Genomic DNA, 17,386 nt, shown 5'->3' with positions numbered 1-17,386 from the left:
ACCTGTCCTCTGTATTAGTTGAGGCCTGTAAGCCTTAAGTGATAATGAAATGCAGCCACACATGGTGGCTGACACCTGTAATCCCAGCGCTTTGGAAGGCTGGGGCAGGAGGATTGCTTGAGCCTAGGAGTTAAAGATCAGCCTGGGCAACATAGCAAGAGCCTATCTCCACAAAAAAAGAAAAAAAATTTGATAATGAAATGCTACAATTCTGTTTCCAACCACTAGTTTGAATGTAGGTGCATGTGTTTACTATTTCAATTTTAAATATGATTGTCTTTTAATGATAGTTTTAAAAGATTGGAGGTTTGCTTGTGCATGGGCCTGATGCCCAGCCTGTGTGATACTAGTTCATTCCTGATGAGCTGTGACTGTACCCACTAAACCCCATAAACAGAGGGTACTCTTCCCCCAACTTCTCTTTCTGTGAGCTAAGAGTATTAACAGCACATGCATTCTTGTCCATATTCTTGATGTTAGACGTGTTGGAAATGACTGAGGAGCGTTGTCCCTTTCTTGAGCACACAGACAGTTGCTAAATGCAGGCCTTGTCTTAAATTAATGTTCTCTGGTGTCTTCTATTACCTTCTCACTCCATCATTAACCCCAGTGGTCTTCATTTCAGACATAACCGTGGTTTGCACTGTGGCATCCATGACTTTGCTCCTTTTCTCCTTCAGCCACCTCTCCAACCCTCTCACCTCCCCATACAAAGTCAAGGTATATTTTTGCCCATTTCTTGCCTAGTGTTATGAATACTTTGAATAACTAGTATAAAGAAGTTAGTAAAGCACGCCTGGTACAAAGTAGTATGTTCAGTCTGTTGGGTATTTTTATCCCCCAGCCACTTTCTATTAGATAAACCATATGAAACTGCTGTTTTTGTATGTATATATATAATGTTTGCAGTTTCATATGGTTTCACTTTATAAATATACACCGTGATGATTTTTCACCAGAGATATAAACTACAGTTATCTAGGCAGTTAAAATATATATACACACACACTATCTGCATCCTTGACCAGTGAGTTAGGATCTTCATGGATGGGTCTAGGGTAAATGCATTTTTTAAAAAGCTGATTCTGAGTCATACTCCTGGTTAAAAACACCTGTAAGCGAATCTTCCCTTTAGGGTGTTTTTAATTTTTTTAATTTTAATTTTTTTTAGAGATGGAGTCTTACTATGTTGCCCAGATTGGCCTCAGAATCCTGGGATCAAGCAATCCTCCCACCCTAGCCTCCTGAGTAGCTGGAACTACAAGCATGTTCCACCGCGCCTGCCTCAAGCAGACTTTGCATACAGATGCATTTTTGGTGCAATCAGTTGTCTGATATGAACTGAAACATTAAGTCTATGACTTCATAAATTACTATTATTTAAAATTTTAAGATATGGACTGGGTGTGATGGCTCATACCTGTAATCCCTGCACTTTGAGAGGTCGAGGCAGGCAGATCACTTGAGCCCAGAAGTTCTAGACCAACCTGGGGCAAAATGGCAGAACCCCTCTAGAAAAAAACACAACAAAAAAATTAGCCGGGTGTGGTGGTGCTGCTGTGGTGGGGATGAAAAGGGCTGAGGCAGGAGGCTCACTTGACCCCAGGAGGTCAAGGCTGCAGTGAGCTGAGATCTTATCGCACCACTACCCCCAGCCTGGGCAAGGGAGAGAGACTCTGTCTCAAAACAATAAATTAAAAAAATATATGATCAAATCTTACATTTAGATTTTTCAGTACTCAATCTTAGGAAGAAAAATATAAGTGCTACAAGATGGTTTATGATTTTCAGGGAATTGTCAAGTCTTTTTTTTTCCTAGTTTGTAACTTCACATTATGTTTTGTATAACTTCAACTTAAGATTTTGTACTTTTCAAGTATGCTTTTGTCTTTCATGAAAAAGGGAGTTAACAGTAGTGAGCAGGCTGTAGTTGGTTATCAACTTAATCATGACTCACAATGCAGTTTACCTACCTAATTCATAATTTTACTGTAGCCGAGAGAAAATGGAGTTTCTTTGAACAGCATCTGTCTCCCTTCACTGATGGTAATTTGTGTGTTATGCCATTATTATTAATCACTGCTTTTGGAATCTCTGGGTAAGTAGGCTCTAAATAAGCCCAAAATTATGAGCAAAAGTTGTCTCTTAATTCATTGGCCACTGCAGAAAGGAGTACTAAAACCCAGAAAAGAGTTCTGAGCTTACTTCTACCTCTCCCTAGCGTGTTCTCTCTAATTTTGCATTCCTTAAAAATGAGTTGGGCTTGCTTTAGTGGCATGTATATTTTTAAAAAATACAGATAAGTTTAGTGTGGCTCCTTTATAAAAATGACTCTCAAAAAATAATAATAAAAGGAACATGCTGTCCAAGGGGGCTATGCGCAGCTCTGGGCCCTTGGATGCCTGTGACTGGGAGTCTGAACCTGGTCTGCCCATGGCCCCCTCTTTAAAAAAAAATTTTTTTTTAATTAAAAACAATTTAAGGCCAGATGCAGTGGCATGACTGTAATCCCAGCACTTTGGGAGGCCCAGGTGGGAGGATCACAAAGTCAGGAGTTCAAGACCAGCCTGGCCAATATGGTGAAACCCCATCTCTACTTAAAAAGTACAAAAATTAGCCTGGTGTGGTGGCGTGCACCTGTAGTCCCAGCTCCTTGGGAGGCTGAGGCAGGAGAATTGCTTGAACCTAGGAGGCAGAGGTTGCAGTGAGCCAAGATCACACCACTGAACTCCAGCTGGGGCGACCAAGACTCCATCTCAAAAAAAAAAAAAAATCGTAAAATGACTCCTACTTGTGATCCATTTCTTTAGAAATACATAACACTTATAAGTGGCAGTCTCTAGTGCTTAACTCAGAAGAATTTTTATCAGGAAGGAATATTGAATTTTATCCAATGCTTATTTCTTTTCTCTCTCTTTGTTTTTAAATGGATTTGCCTTCTCTGCATCACTTTTTCTTTTCACTTGCATTGATTATATTGATTTTCTCACTGGGCCTATTCATGTGATTGTATTTTCATGCTTACTATTAATCTAATATTGCATTTTTGGAATACAGTTGACCCTTGAACAACACAGGTTTGAACCACAATGGTTTACTTATGGAGATTTTTTCAATAAATATATTGGAAATTTTTTTACAGATTTACAACAATTTGAAAAAACTTGCAGTTGAGCTGTATAACCTAGAAATATCGAAAACAAGATAGGTATATCATGAATGCATTAAATATATGCAGATACTAGTTTATTATTTACTATCATATAATGTACACAAATCTTATAAAAAGTTAAAATTTATCAAAATACATGCATATTATATTAGTCTGTTTTCATGCTGCTGACATGAAAGACATACCCAAGAGTGGGTAATTTATAAAGAAAAAGAGGTTTAACTGACTCACACTTTTCCTGTGGCTGGAGAGACTTCACAATCATGGTGGAAGGTGAAAGGCCTGTCTTACATGGTGGCAGACAAGAGAATGAGAGAGCCAAGCTAAAAGGTAAACTCCTTATAAAACAATCAGATCTCATGAGACTTACTCACAACCAAAAGAATAGTATGGGGGAAACTGCCCCCATGATTCAGTTGTCTCCCAATAGGTCCCTACCACAACATGTGGGAATCATGGGAGCTACAATTCAAGTTGAGATTTGGGTAGGGATACAACCAAACCGTATCATTCTGCCCCAGCCCCTCCCAAATCTCATGTCCTCACATTTCAAAACCAATAATGCCTTCCCAACAGTCCCCCAAAGTCTTAACTCATTTCAGCATTAATTCAAAAGTCCACAGTTCAAAATCACATCTAGACAAGGCAAGTCCCTTATGCCTATGAGTCTGTATAATCAAAAGCAAGTTAGTTACTTCCTAGATACAATGGGGGTGCAGGCATTGGGTAAATGCACCCATTCCAAATGGGAGAAATTGGCCAAAACAAAGGGGCCAGAGGCCCTATGCAAGTCCAAAATCCAGCAGGGCAGTCAAATCCAAGTTCCAAAATGATCTCCTTTGACTCCATGTCTCACATCCAGGTCTCTCTGATGCAAGAGGTGGGTTCCCATGGTCTTGGGCAGCTCTGCCTCTGTGGCTTTGCCAGGTACAGCCTCCCTCCTGGCTGCTTTCGTGAACTGATGTTGAGTGTGACTTTTCCAGGCTCACGGTGCAAGCTGTCAGTGGATTTACCATTCTAGGGTCTGGAGGACAGTGGCCCTCTTCTCTCAGCTCCAGTAGACAGTGCTCCAGTGGGGACTTTGTGGGGGTGCTTCAACCCCACATTTCCCTTCTGCACAGCCTTAGCAGAAGTTCTCCATGAGGGCCCTGCCCCTGCCTGGACATCCAGGCATTTCCACACATTCTCTGAAATCTATGCAGAGGTTCCCAAACCTCAGTTCTTGACTTCTTTGCACTCGCAGGCTCAATACCACGTGGAAGCAGCTGCCAAGTCTTGGGGCTTGTACCCTCTGAAACCACAACCTGACCTGTGCCCTGGCCCCTTTTAGCCTTAGCTGGAGTGACTGGGAGGTAGGGCACCAAGTCCCTAGGCTGCACACAGCAGGGAGGCCCTGAGCCCAGCTCAGGAAACCATTTTTTCCTCCTAGGCCTCAGGCCTGTGATGGGAGGGGCTGCCGCAAAGATCTCTGACATGCCCTGGAGACATTTTCCCCATTGTCTTGGTGATTGACATTCCCGCTGGGCTCATCATTACTTATGCAGATTTGTATAGCCAGCTTGAATTTCTCCTCAGAAAGCTGGCTTGTTTTTCCTGTTGCGTTGTCGGGCTGCAAATTTGTCAAACTTCTATGCTCTGTTTTCCTTTTAAAACTGAATGCTTTTAACAGCACTGAAGTCACCTTTTCAGTGCTTTGCTACTTAGAAACTTCTTCCACCAGATGCTCTAAATCATCTCCCTCAAGTTCAGAGTTCCACAGATCTCTAGTTCAGGGGCAAAATTCTGTCAGGCTCTTTGCTAAAACATAGCAAGAGTCACCTTTACTCCAATTCCCAACAAGTTCCTCATCTACATCTGAGACCACCTTAGCCTGGATTTCATTGTCTATATCATTATCAGCATTTCAGTCCAAGCTATTCAAGTCTCTAGGAAATTCCAGACTTTCCCACATTTTCCTGTCTTCTTTGGAGCCCTCCAGACTGTTCCAATCTCTGTCCATTACCCAGTTCCAAGGTTGCTTCCACATTTTTGGATCTTTACAATAGCACCTCGCTCTACCAGTACCAGTTTCCTGTATTGGTCTGTTTTCATGCTGCTGATAAAGACACACCCTAGACTGGGTAATTTATAAAGAAAAGGAGGTTTAACAGACTCACAGTTTCCTGGGGCTGGAAAGGCCTCACAATCATGGCAGACGGTGAAAGGCACATCTTACATGGTGGCAGATGAGAGAGTGAGAGAGCCAAGCTAAGTGAGACTTATTCACTACCATGAGAATAGTGTGGGGGAACCACCCCCATGATTCAGTTGTCTCCCCCGAGTCCCTCTCACAACATGTAGGAATCATAGGAGCTACAATTCAAGATGAGATTTGGGTGGGGACACATCCAAATCATATCCCATACAAACACAACTATATGTGGCGCCATTTGCAGTCAAGAGAAATGTAAACCAATGTAAAGATTCAGTATTAAATTATAACTGCATGAAATTAACTGTAGTGCATATGATACTACTGTAATAATTTTATAACTACCTCCTGTTGCTATTGGTGAGCTCAAGTGTTGCAGATATCTGCTTCAAATGCCATGTGACACTGATTATCTCTGTGTGAGCAGTTCATCTCTCCAGTAAATGTAGTGTTTGTACAACACTGCAAACTTTGAATAACACCATGGGACCCATAGGAAATGTTACTAGTGATGCTGGAAGTGCTCCCAAGAAGCAGAGAAGAGTCAACATTAGAAGAAAAAAGTTTAATTGCCTGATAATGTAACATAGATTGAGCTGTGATTGTCCATCATTTCAAGATGAATGAATCCAGAGTAAGGGACATTGTAAAAAAAAGAAAAGAAAATATATGAAGCCTTCACTGTAGTTACAGCAGCAGGCACAAAAACTTTGCATTTGTTGCAAAATACCTTTTTATCATATTGAAAATTCAGTTTTTATGAGGGTGCAGGGTTGCTGTAAGAAAGGCATACCTTTCCAACCAATCTGTCCCTGCGTCTAAGGAAAAAAAGCTGTACCTGTAGACTCTAATGTGATTCCAGAAAAAGCAAAGTCATTATATGACAACTTAAAGCAAAAGGAAGGTGAAGGATCTAAAGCTGGAGAATTTAATGCCAGCAAAGGATGGTTTGATAATTTTAGAAAGAGGTTTGGCTTTTTAAATGTCAAGATAACATGAGAAGCAGCATCTGCCAACCAAGAGGCAGCAGATGAATTCCCAGAAGCCATTAAAAAAACATTGAGGAGAAAGGATATCTGCTTGAACAGATTTTTAATGCAGACAAAATTGCCCTATTCTGGAAAAATTTTAAAAGCCACAAGGTACTTCTGTTAGTAAGGAAGAAAAGCAAGCACCAGGATTTAAGGCAGGAAGGAATAGGTTAACTACTATTTTGTGCAAGTGCAGTCGGGTTTATGATCAGGGCCGCCCTTATCTGTAAAGCTGCTAATCCTCAAGTCTTAAAGAGATAAACAGCAGCTGCCAGTCTTTAGGTTGTTGTACAACAAGAAGTCATGGACAAGAACCCTTTTTCTGGATTGCTTTCATCAGTGCTTTGTCCCTGAAGGCAGAAAGTATCTTGCCAGTAAAGGATTGGTTTTTAAAGTTCTTTTGATATTGGATAATGCCCCTGGCCACTCCAAACCCTATGAGGTCAAAACTGAAGGCATTGAAGTGGTCTACTTGCCACCAAACACAACATCTGTAATTTAACTTCTAGATTGGGGGTTGTAAGGACTTGGAAGGCTCATTATACACAGCACTCTGTGGAAAGGATGTCAGTGCTATGGAGGACCCCAATAGAAGGAACATCATGAAAGCCTAGAAGGCTTACACTATTGAATATGCCATCATTGTTACAGAAAAAACTGTGAAAGCCATTAATCCCCAAACAATAAATTCCTGCTGGAGAAAACTGTGTCCAAATATTGTGTATGACTTCACAAGATTTATGACATAGCCAATCAAGGAAATCTTGAAAGAGTTTGTGGATGTGCCAAAAAAAAAAAAAAAAAGGGTCGAGGGGGCACAAAAATCTGCTTGATAGAGATCAGTGCATCTGAACTGGTGCCAGGTGATGAGAAAGGAGTCCTGGAAGAAGCAAACCCATAAAAGGAAATGACGTTAGATAATCTAGCAGAAGGATTCTTATTATTCAAGACTGCTTTTGACTTCATTTACAACATAGACTCTTTCATGATACAAGCACTAAAACTAAAGCAAATGGCGGAAGAAGGATTGGTACCATATAGAAACATTTTTAGAAAAATGAAAGAGCAAAAAAGTCTAATTATGGTGCATTTCTTTAGCTACATTGAGTGTGCCTGCTTTTTCTGCCTCCCTTCCACCTCCTCCACCTCTTTTTCCTCTGCTACCCCTGAGACAGCGGGACCAATCCTTCCTCTTCCTCCTCCTCTTCAGCCTACTCAACATGAAAATGATGAGAATGAAGACCTGTATGATGATCCGCTTTCACTTAATGACTAGTAAGTGTATTTTTCCTTCCTTACAATTTTTAACATTATCTTTTTTCTAGCTTACTTTATTGTAAGAATACAGTATATAATACATATAACATGTGTTAATCGACTATTATGTTATTGGCAAGGCTTCCAGTCAAGTAGGCATTTGTAGTTAAGTTTTGGAGGAGTCAAAAGTTGGATTTTCGACTGCACACAGTGAGGTTGGGGGAGTTGGTTCAGTACCCCAATCCCTGTGTTGTCCAAGGGTCGACTGTATAACACACTGTGCTGTAATGGATTATTTGTGTGCTGAGAGGTAAATTTCAGGTGTTGGTATTTTATGGAATTTCTCTGTTCATAAATGAGATTGCAATGTAGTTTTTTTGGTGTGATTATTGCTATTTTGTACCACTGACCTTATAAAATGATTTGGGTAGCTTTTCTGTGCCACCCGTGAGAATTATCTTTTTATGTTTAAAAGAAATTGCCTCTAACCTTTGTATAAGGTCATTCTTACTAGTTTCTTCCATAGTGGTAATAAAGTTTAGATGGCTTAGGATGTGAATTTTTTTTTTTTTTTTTATCCTGGCTTCACATCAATAGTGTATCCTAGGGCATATTTTTAAAGCTTGATATGGCTCAATTTTCTCACCTATAAGATGTGAATGATAGGTCTAAAGTTGTTTTGAGGGTTTCATGAGATAATTAAGTACGTAGTTGAAAAAGTGTCTGATACAGAATAAGCACTCAATAAATAGGAAGATTATTTACTTTTCCCCAAGATTTCCCCAAGATTTTTGTCCTATCCAGGTATTTGGATTTTTTAACCTCCCTTTTTTCCCTTTCTTTTTCCTGCTTTCCCTGGAATTTTCCTCTTAGCTTCCTGAACTTTGTGACTGGTTGACTACTTTGTGTAAGATAGTCCTAGAAGACAGTAAAAATTCAAAAAAATGTATACTCGGTGTCAGGGCCACAAAGGTGACATTTTCTTACTTTACTTTCTAGTTGTATGTAATGAATATATGTTACTTTTATAGTCATGAAAAAACACTGAGGATAGAAGGAGCTCAGGTCCCACCCGTGCCCGTGTGTGTTGGGAGGTGATGAACACAAGTGGTAGGATTAGGCGTATTCAGCAGCATTCAAGATCACCCGTGGAAGTAAGCCTGTGCTGAACAGATTTGTGTTGGAGAATGTAACTGATAGTACTCAGTTGTCATTAAACATAATTTCAGGTAATATATTTTTATATTCAGTGCCAGAGGGGTTCTTTAAATTTAAAAAGTGACATTCGCAAAGCCTTACTTTTATAGGAAGGATCTTGCAGTGCATACTAAGAGGTTAACCTGACTGGATGGATGTGGGGTGCCACATATAGCAAGTCAGAATTTAAAAGATTACTAGTTTATATTTTCTTTCTTTCTTTTTAACTGGTCTCTGTTACTCCGTAAAAAGAATTGGCTATTCACCCACAGTTCCACAGAGTAAGAATTCAGCAGGTGGTCTGTAAAAGAGCTGTAGTAAAGGTTAATTGGCACAAAGGGAATCTTTGTTGCTGTAGAGACAGTCTTTACATTCCTGGTGTGTAAAATAATGTCAGTGTTTAATTTTCAAGGCTTTGACCGATCAATACATCTTCTTAAAAATTTTGAGTTTTAGCCCACTTGTCCCAATGTTGTGAAGAAAGAAACATTTTTGGGAAAAACAATCACTTCATCCCTTCTCTGTAGCAGTTGAGACCATTAGCTTTCCTTTCTCTTCTCTCCCATTTGTGCCTCACTCCCAGTCTTTTTGATGCCAAGTATTGCCCCATCTTAAACTTTTGTGTTTATTTATGATTCTTTGGTCATCCATATGAGGAAACTGATTTGCTCTTGAAGTTGGTACTGAAAAATAGTATTCTTTAAAATTCAGGCTAATTTTAATTGAATGTCTTGGAATTTTTTTATATAGTGTCTAAATTTGAAATATTTTGGGGTTCCAAATCATGTCACCTCAGGATTTTAACTCAAGTTCATAGTAGTGAAAGCCAGTAGACTAAATATATGTGTCTACCTCCTCTTATCCCCAACTCTCTGTGAAAAGACAGGAAAAAGAATTTACAGACAGAAATGTGTAATTCTGTCATAGCACTGAGAATGGGAACAGATGGAGTGACCATCAGCAAAGCAGAGACTTTCTAGGTTGTAGAAGACAGAAAACAGATGGTGCTGATGGATGAAGCAGGGCAAAGGAAGGGCTACCCAGCATCCTCATGAGGGAGGCCTGCAAGGGAAATCTATTCTTCCCCACTGAGTCCTGAAGAGACTTTAAGCAATGAGTCAGTAGGAACAGAGGGCAGAAGAGATGATAGGACATGCTATTAATTAAAGGAATATACATGAAAAGCTAGCTTGATATCCTGCCCACACACCCAGCCCATACAAAGATTGCAGCAACATCTGTTCCATGCTAATTTTGGAAATCTACTTCGAAAAACATTTCTTTTTGAACTCACAGCCTGGGAGGACTAGGAGTTCTAATGAACATGTTAACAACCCAGGGTAAACTCTCTTTTTTTGATATTTGGAGAAGGAGCCAATTTGTCAACCTGTTTCTTGCCCATGAACCTAAAGTGAAACTTTAAAATACTCCATGAATTTAAAGCCTCTTCCTGATCTGTTGTGAGAAACAGGTCTACCCAACAACAGAGGAAACTTACTATAGTGGACTGGGAGAGCAAGATAAAAGAAAGTCTAGCCAGTGGTGACATGAAATTACACAAAATGTGATACGAGATATTATTACCAGATGAGTAAAGGATAAGAACTAGCAATTCACAAAATAAATGTTACATAGAAAAAATATTCACCCTCTTTAAGAAATCAGAGATGTAATTAGAAATAACAATGAGATATTTTTCACAGTATACAAGTAGCAGGTTTTTTAAAAGAATACTCAATGCCAGTAGGGATACTAACAATACTAGCATAGTTACATGTGCTAGAATATAGCACTTTAAGAAAGCAGTTGGACAATGTGCATGATAAACCTTAAACAGTCAGTTTGTTAATTTTCCATTTCTTAGATTCTGTCTCATGGAAAGTACTTTAAATGTAGAAATAGATGGTCATCCATTATAGTTTTGAAGAATTCAAAACAGCTCTTATATTATGGTATATGGTAAGTAAATTGCTTTGTGTCCACAGGATGATATGTTACATAGCCATTAAAAATTACAGCTATGAAGTCAGTAAAACAACATAAGGCTGGGTGTGGTGACTCATGCCTGTAACCCCAGCGCTTTGGGAGGCTGAGGTGGGCGGATCACCTGAGGTCAGGAGTTTGAAACCAGCTTGACCAACATGGAGAAACCCTGTCTCTACTAAAAATACAAAAATTAACTGGGCATGGTGGCGCATGCCTGTAATCCCAGCTACTCGGGAGGCTGAGGCAGGAGAATTGCTTGAACCCAGGAGGCAGAGATTGCGGTGAGCCGAGATCGCACCATTGCACTCCAGCCTGAGCAACAAGAGCGAAATTCCATCTCAAAAAATAAAAAGGAAAGGCCGGGTGCAGTGGCTAACGCCTGTAATCCTAGCACTTTGGGAGGCCAAGGCGGGCAGATCATGAGGTCAAGAGATTGAGACCATCCAGGCCGACACGGTGAAACCCCATCTCTACTAAAAATACAAAAATTATCTGGGCATGGTGGTGCTCGCCTATAATCCCAGCTACTCGGAGGCTGAGGCAGGAGAATTTCTTGAACCTGGGAGGCAGAGGTTGCAGTGAGCTGAGATCGCACCATTGCACTTCAGCCTAGTGACAGAGCAAGACTCTGTCTAAAAAAAAAAATAATTAATTAATTAATAAAATAAAAACACAAGTGTGACGTAAGTGGTAAGGAATGCAAAAGGCAAAATTATGTATAAGAATTTAATACATTCTTTCCCTCCCGCTCTTGCTCCATCTCTGTACTTGATTTTAAGATCTTCGAAGTCAAGGATCTTGACTTGCTCATCTATGAACCTATCCCCCACCCTCTCCCAATGCCTAGCATAGTACCTGACTCAATAAATGTATGTTGGTGCAGAATATAGGCCTAGGAAAAAGGAAAAGGAAATCCAGAATAATACCAAAAGATCAGAGAACCAGCAATACAAAGAGAGAGCCAACTTACTGATGAAATGTGTATTAAAGAGTAGGATTTAACAGATGTCTTCATGTAAACCAGAGGCTATGCTTAGATTTTTCTTTTAAAATATTTCATTTGTGGGCCCAGGCACGGTGGCTTATGCCTGTAATATCAGCACTTTGGGAAGCCAAGGTGAGAAGTTCACTTGAGGCCAGGGGTTCAGGACCAGCCTGGGCAATATAGTGAGACCCTGTCTGTACAAAGAAAATAGAAAAAATTAACCAGACATGCCTGTAGTCCCAACTAACTACTCAGGAGGATTACTTGAGCCCGGGAGTTCAGGGCTGTAGTAAGGTATGATAGCACCACTGCACTCCAGCCTGGGTGACAGACCGAGATTCTGTCTCTTAACAAAAAGAAAAAAAAAAAGCCTGCTAGTAAACTTTCTGTCACTATTCTAATACATGGTTTGATGTAAGTCTTAATCAGTTAAGCAAGTGCCCTACTCATTTTTAAACTGGATCATTCAGGCATGGTTAATTCCGTTATTTTTTCTGGCTGCATTTTTTAAAATTAACAAAGGTCTCCTAGACAATATCAAGTTCATAAGTAAATCAATAAGAGAAACTCAAAACTACCAGGCTATATATATGCTTAATTTGTAGTAGCTCATACATAGAAACTAAAGCAGGTATAAATTACATAAATTATACTTTTAAAAATTAGATCTATTAAGCGTCTAAGCCTGCATTATTATTATTTTGTAGAGACAGGGTCTTGCTGTCTTGCCCAGTTGTGCAATCTTAGCTCACTGCAGCCTCGAATTCCTCAGCTTAAGTGATCCTCCCACCTCAGCCTCCTGAGTAGCTAGGACTGCAGTCCTGTAGCTAGGACTACAGGCATGTGCCACCGCATCCAGCTAATTTTTATTATTTTTTGTAGAGACAAAGTCTCACTGTGTTGCCTAGGCTGGTCTCAAAACTCCTGGTCTCAAGCGATCCTCCCACCTCAGCCTCCCAAAATGCTGGGATTACAGGTGTGTGCCACCATGCTCAGCTGAACATTATTTCTTTATTCAATTTTGTAGGCTGTTAAATTCAGTAAATAAAAACATCAATGTATTTCCAAATATGTAATACATTCACATGGATCAAAATTCAGAAGGTGATGTATTCTTCCAGAATTAGCATAGGAATATGGAAGCACACATATATCTTTGCAATTAATTATTGTTTTCTAAACTACATAATCTTATTTTGAAAACACAGGGGTTTAAAAACAAATATTAAAATATAAATAGCAGTTTATGAGTCTTTTATTTCCTTTTCCGCCTTTCAGGTTCTACTCTGTTACTTATTTCTCAGTATTGCTGAAAACATTCAGGTCATAGTCTCGTAGCAAAACCACTGGGGCTGGGGCAAGAAAACTGCTTATTCTTAGGCTACTCTCAGATTTTTCTTATTAAATATTTTGATCTTTTAATAGATCAATATTGATTTCCATCATTTCCTTGCACTAACTCTTCTCTCTCCTCCTACTCCCACCTGGTCCCACAGAAGCTGCTTGTTCCCCTTGTTTTCCTGACCATAGTCACTGAAGCTAGGAAGTTTGTTATTTTGGCTTAAATTCTCAATTTCCCTTACCACTCACGTCTAATCTAGTTCATTTGACTCTTTTTTTCTAAATATCTTTTAGATCCATCCATCCCACCTCCTTAGTCCTAACTCAAGTCATCATTGACTTGTAGCCTTCCACCTGTTCTTCCTGCCTTCTGAGTCCCAGTGTCTCATTTTTTAAAACTCCTGGTGGTTCTCCATTGCTCTGAGGATAAAAATCTAAAGACTTGGTTTATAAAGTCCCTGTTTGGCCCTTTTAATTTTTATAGCTTGCTTTCTTACTGTCACCCCAAGGTTCACTTGATTTGCTAATGCTTTGTCTCAAGTCTCATCCATCACTTTCTCATGTGTGTTAGAAATTTTTTGTAAGTTTTAACTGTGGTAAGTGCTTTACCTTTGTGCTGCTGGTAATGATTTTGCACTGACTGCGGACTGAGTATATGTGGCATATAAAGTTGTGGTCTTCTAAAAAGATGCCTGAATATTTGTTACCCTTTATTGAATACGTATTTATGCATATTAGATATCTTACATATGTTGTTTTATTAATGTCAACCTTAGTGTTACAAATAAGCTGAAACCCAGGAAGATAAAACTTGACCCTTCATGATGTTAATGTTAAGATTCTATGCTTTGATGTCTGACAACATGTCTGGCAAGTCTTATAAATAAATTTTATTTTGCAGACAAGGCAAAAATGTTAAACCATCTTTAAGCCATCAACTACTGTACCCTTAAAACAGAATATTACTTTTCTTAGTTCAGTCTTTATTATTTTGTGTTCTCCTTATTCAGCACAGTTAGAGTAACGTGAAAATATTGAGTTCGTTATGTTTCAATAGTAGAAAAATGCCTCAGGGATTTTCTTTGAATGTTGTTCCTAGGGAGCTTGATTGCATATTTTAAATGGAGGGTTTAACTGTTTAGGGTGTCAGTTATAACTAATGTCATTTTTTTGACTAGACTTCCTTCCATCTCTTTATAATAAATTATTAACTAAATAATAAGGCTTTATTTATAAATATTCAAAACGTAGTTACTTTGCAACTTAAAATTTGTCAAACATTTTTGAGACACCAAAAACATAAAGAAAAATACCCATCAAAAAATATAAATGAAAAGATAAGCCACAAACTGGAAGAAAATATTTTCAAAATACATCTCTGGAAAGGATTTAATTCAGAATATATAAAGAACTCTTAAAACTCACTTAAAAGACAATTTTTAATTTTTAATGGACAAAAGGTTTGAACACCAGAGTCATACGGATGGCAAGTAACTACATGAAAAGAGCTCAACATGATTAGTTATTAGGAAAATGCAAATTAAAACTATAATGAAATATCACTACACATTCACTAGACTGCCTAAAATTAAAAGCCTGGGACAGTACTAGGATGTGAAAGCAACTGGAAATCTCATATGTTGTTAGTGGAAATGCAAAAAGGTACAGCCACTTTGGAAAACATTTAAACACACACCATACAACCTACCAGTTCTGCACCTGTTGTTTACCCAAGAATAATGAAAATGTATAGACCTGTACACAAAAGTTCATGACAGCTCTACTTATAAAATTTTTAAAAATGGAAACAACATAAATGAATCATGATACATCCAGACAATGGAATACTATTCAGTCGTAAAAAAAAAAAAAAAAAAAAAAAAGGTGCATGGACTGATATGTGCAACAATATTTGTGTGTCTCAAAAGCCTTGTCTAAAAGAAGCCAGGCATAAAAAGCTATATACGTTGTGATCCAAAAGGCAGAACAGTAAGGCTTGAAATCCTGTCAGTGGCTGCCAGGGTGATGGAGAAGATTATCTGCAAAGGGGCAAGAGGAAACTTTTTGGGGTAATGGAAATGTTTTGTACCTTGATTGTGATGGTAGTTACATGACTGTATACATTTATCAGAACTCATTGAACTATACGCTTAACAGGGTGAATTTTATTGTATGTAAATCAACCTTCCCTGAAAAAGTTCAAGTCAGTTTTCAACATACGGCAATACCCTTTCTCTACTAAAAATACAAAAATTAGCTGAGTGTGGTGGTGCATGCCAGCTACTCAGGAGGCCAAGGTGGGAGGATTGCTTAAGCTTGAGAGACAGAGGCTGCAGTGAGCCGAGATCGCGCCACTGCACTCCAGCCTGGGCAACAGAGCAAGACTCTGTCTCAAAAAAAAAAAAAAAAAAAGAGAAAGAGACAGAGAGAGAGAGAGAGAGAAATTATCTTCACAAATTTTATGGTGAAGAAAACTTTAGGAGACAGGTCACATGACTTCTGAGTCAGGTATTTTGTGTTTTGATGTAGTACGTTTTTTCTAATCATGAAGATATTTTTAATTTTCATAATTAATAGTCTTTTTTTTACTGTCAGGGTTTTGTACCTTTACCAAAGTACACTCTTTATGTCCCAAGAACAGGTTGTCTTTATTTATTCAAGTCATCCTTTATGTTACTTAAGTATTATTATTAAACTGTCTTCATGTATATCTTACACAGATAGTGGTAGTTTTATTCTTATATACTCTTTGTGAGTGAGGTTGTAAATTGGGTCTTTCATTATATATTCTGTTATTTGAGAAGAAATTTAATTGTATATGTTATATTGCTTATATAACCATTTACCCTTTGAAATCTCTTATTTGTAGTAATTTTGCAGTTGATTCCTTTGGTCTTTCTAGGTATGAAATCATATTATCAGTTAATAATGATCATATGCCTCTTTCTTTCCTTTTCTAATATGGTACCACTTCCAGAACAGTGCCAAGTAAGAGTGATGCTAGCAGCCACCCTTATCTTACTCCTGATGTTAATGGAAGTGCTTTTATTTTGTCATTAAAAATGATTTGTAAGAGACAAGGTCTCCCTTAAGAGGGTTGGCCAGACCCAGTGGCTCAAACCTGTAATCCCAGCACTTTGGGAGGCCGAGGCAGGTGGATTGCTTGAGCTCAGCAGTTCAAGAGCAGCCCAGGCAACATAGTGAGACCTTGTCTCTACTGAAAATTCAACAACAAAGAAAATTAGCCTGGAAGTAATTACCTGGAACTACAGGCATACATTGCAAAAAAAAAAAAAAAGAAGGTGTCTCACTATGTAGCCCAGGCTGTAATGCAGTGACAAAAATCATGTCTCACTGTAACCTCAAACTCATGGGCTCAAGCCATCCTCCTACCGTAGCCTCCTAAAGCACTGGGATTACAGGTTAGAGCTGCTGCACTGGGCCTGATTTGGGTTTTAAGACCATCAGTTCCTGTGTGATTAAGTGAACACTAATCTATTTCTGCTTTTTTTATGAGCAATTTTATCAAATATTCTAGAACCTGTAGAGATACTCATGATTTTTTTTTCACCTATTAATATCAGAAATTATTACTTCCTAAAATTCTAAGCCATTCTTGTATCTGGTTTGAATCACACCTGGTCACTTTGGTTTATTCTTTTAATGTGCCAGATTCTATCTGTTAACATTTTTTACTTGGAATTTTTTGCCCCATATTCATGTGATAGTCCAATCATTCTATTTTGTCTTTATTCTATTTTTGTCAGTACTTTGCTTCACTGTTAGGCTAGCTTGCTAAAAAGAATTTGGAAGCTTTCCCTGTGCTCTGAGACGTTAAATAGTACAGATTGAGTATCCTTTATCCTAAATGCTTGGGACCAGAAGTGTTGCAAGATTTTTTTGGATTTTGGAATATTTGCAAATGCATATTGAGATATCTTGGGGATGGGACCCAAGTCTAAACATGAAATGCGTTTATGTATATACACTTTATACATATAGCAGCCTGAAGGTAATTTTATACAATTTTTTTTTTTTTTTTTTGAGTCAAAGTCTCCCTCTGTTGCCCAGGCTGGAGTACAGTGGTATGATCTCAGCTCACTGCAACCTCCACCTCCTGGGTTCAAGCGATTCTCCTGCCTCAGTCACCTGCATAGCTGGGATTACAGGCGCACACTACCACGCCCCACTGATTTTGTTGTATTTTCAGTAGAAACGGGGTTTAA

The 17,386-nt window shown here is 38.7% G+C and overlaps 1 protein-coding gene across 2 annotated transcripts in view; it reads left to right on the top strand.

The window, feature by feature from the left end:
* Window positions 1-17,386, top strand: part of RALA (RAS like proto-oncogene A) — an 83,959-nt gene that overhangs the window by 34,801 nt on the left and 31,772 nt on the right. Inside the window, exon 2 of one of the 2 annotated variants that reach the window (XM_015133535.3) lies at window positions 7,605-7,669. The exons of the other annotated variant lie outside the window; for it this stretch is intronic. The gene's annotated coding sequence lies outside the window, so the exon portion shown is untranslated. The remainder of the gene's footprint in view (window positions 1-7,604; window positions 7,670-17,386) is intronic. 2 annotated transcript variants of the gene reach the window in all.

This window comes from Macaca mulatta, chromosome 3 (assembly GCF_049350105.2).
Source record: "Macaca mulatta isolate MMU2019108-1 chromosome 3, T2T-MMU8v2.0, whole genome shotgun sequence".
NCBI classification, from domain to species: Eukaryota; Metazoa; Chordata; class Mammalia; order Primates; family Cercopithecidae; genus Macaca; species Macaca mulatta.
Note: the sequence above shows the minus strand (reverse complement) of the source record. Positions and strands in the feature narration are given on the sequence as shown.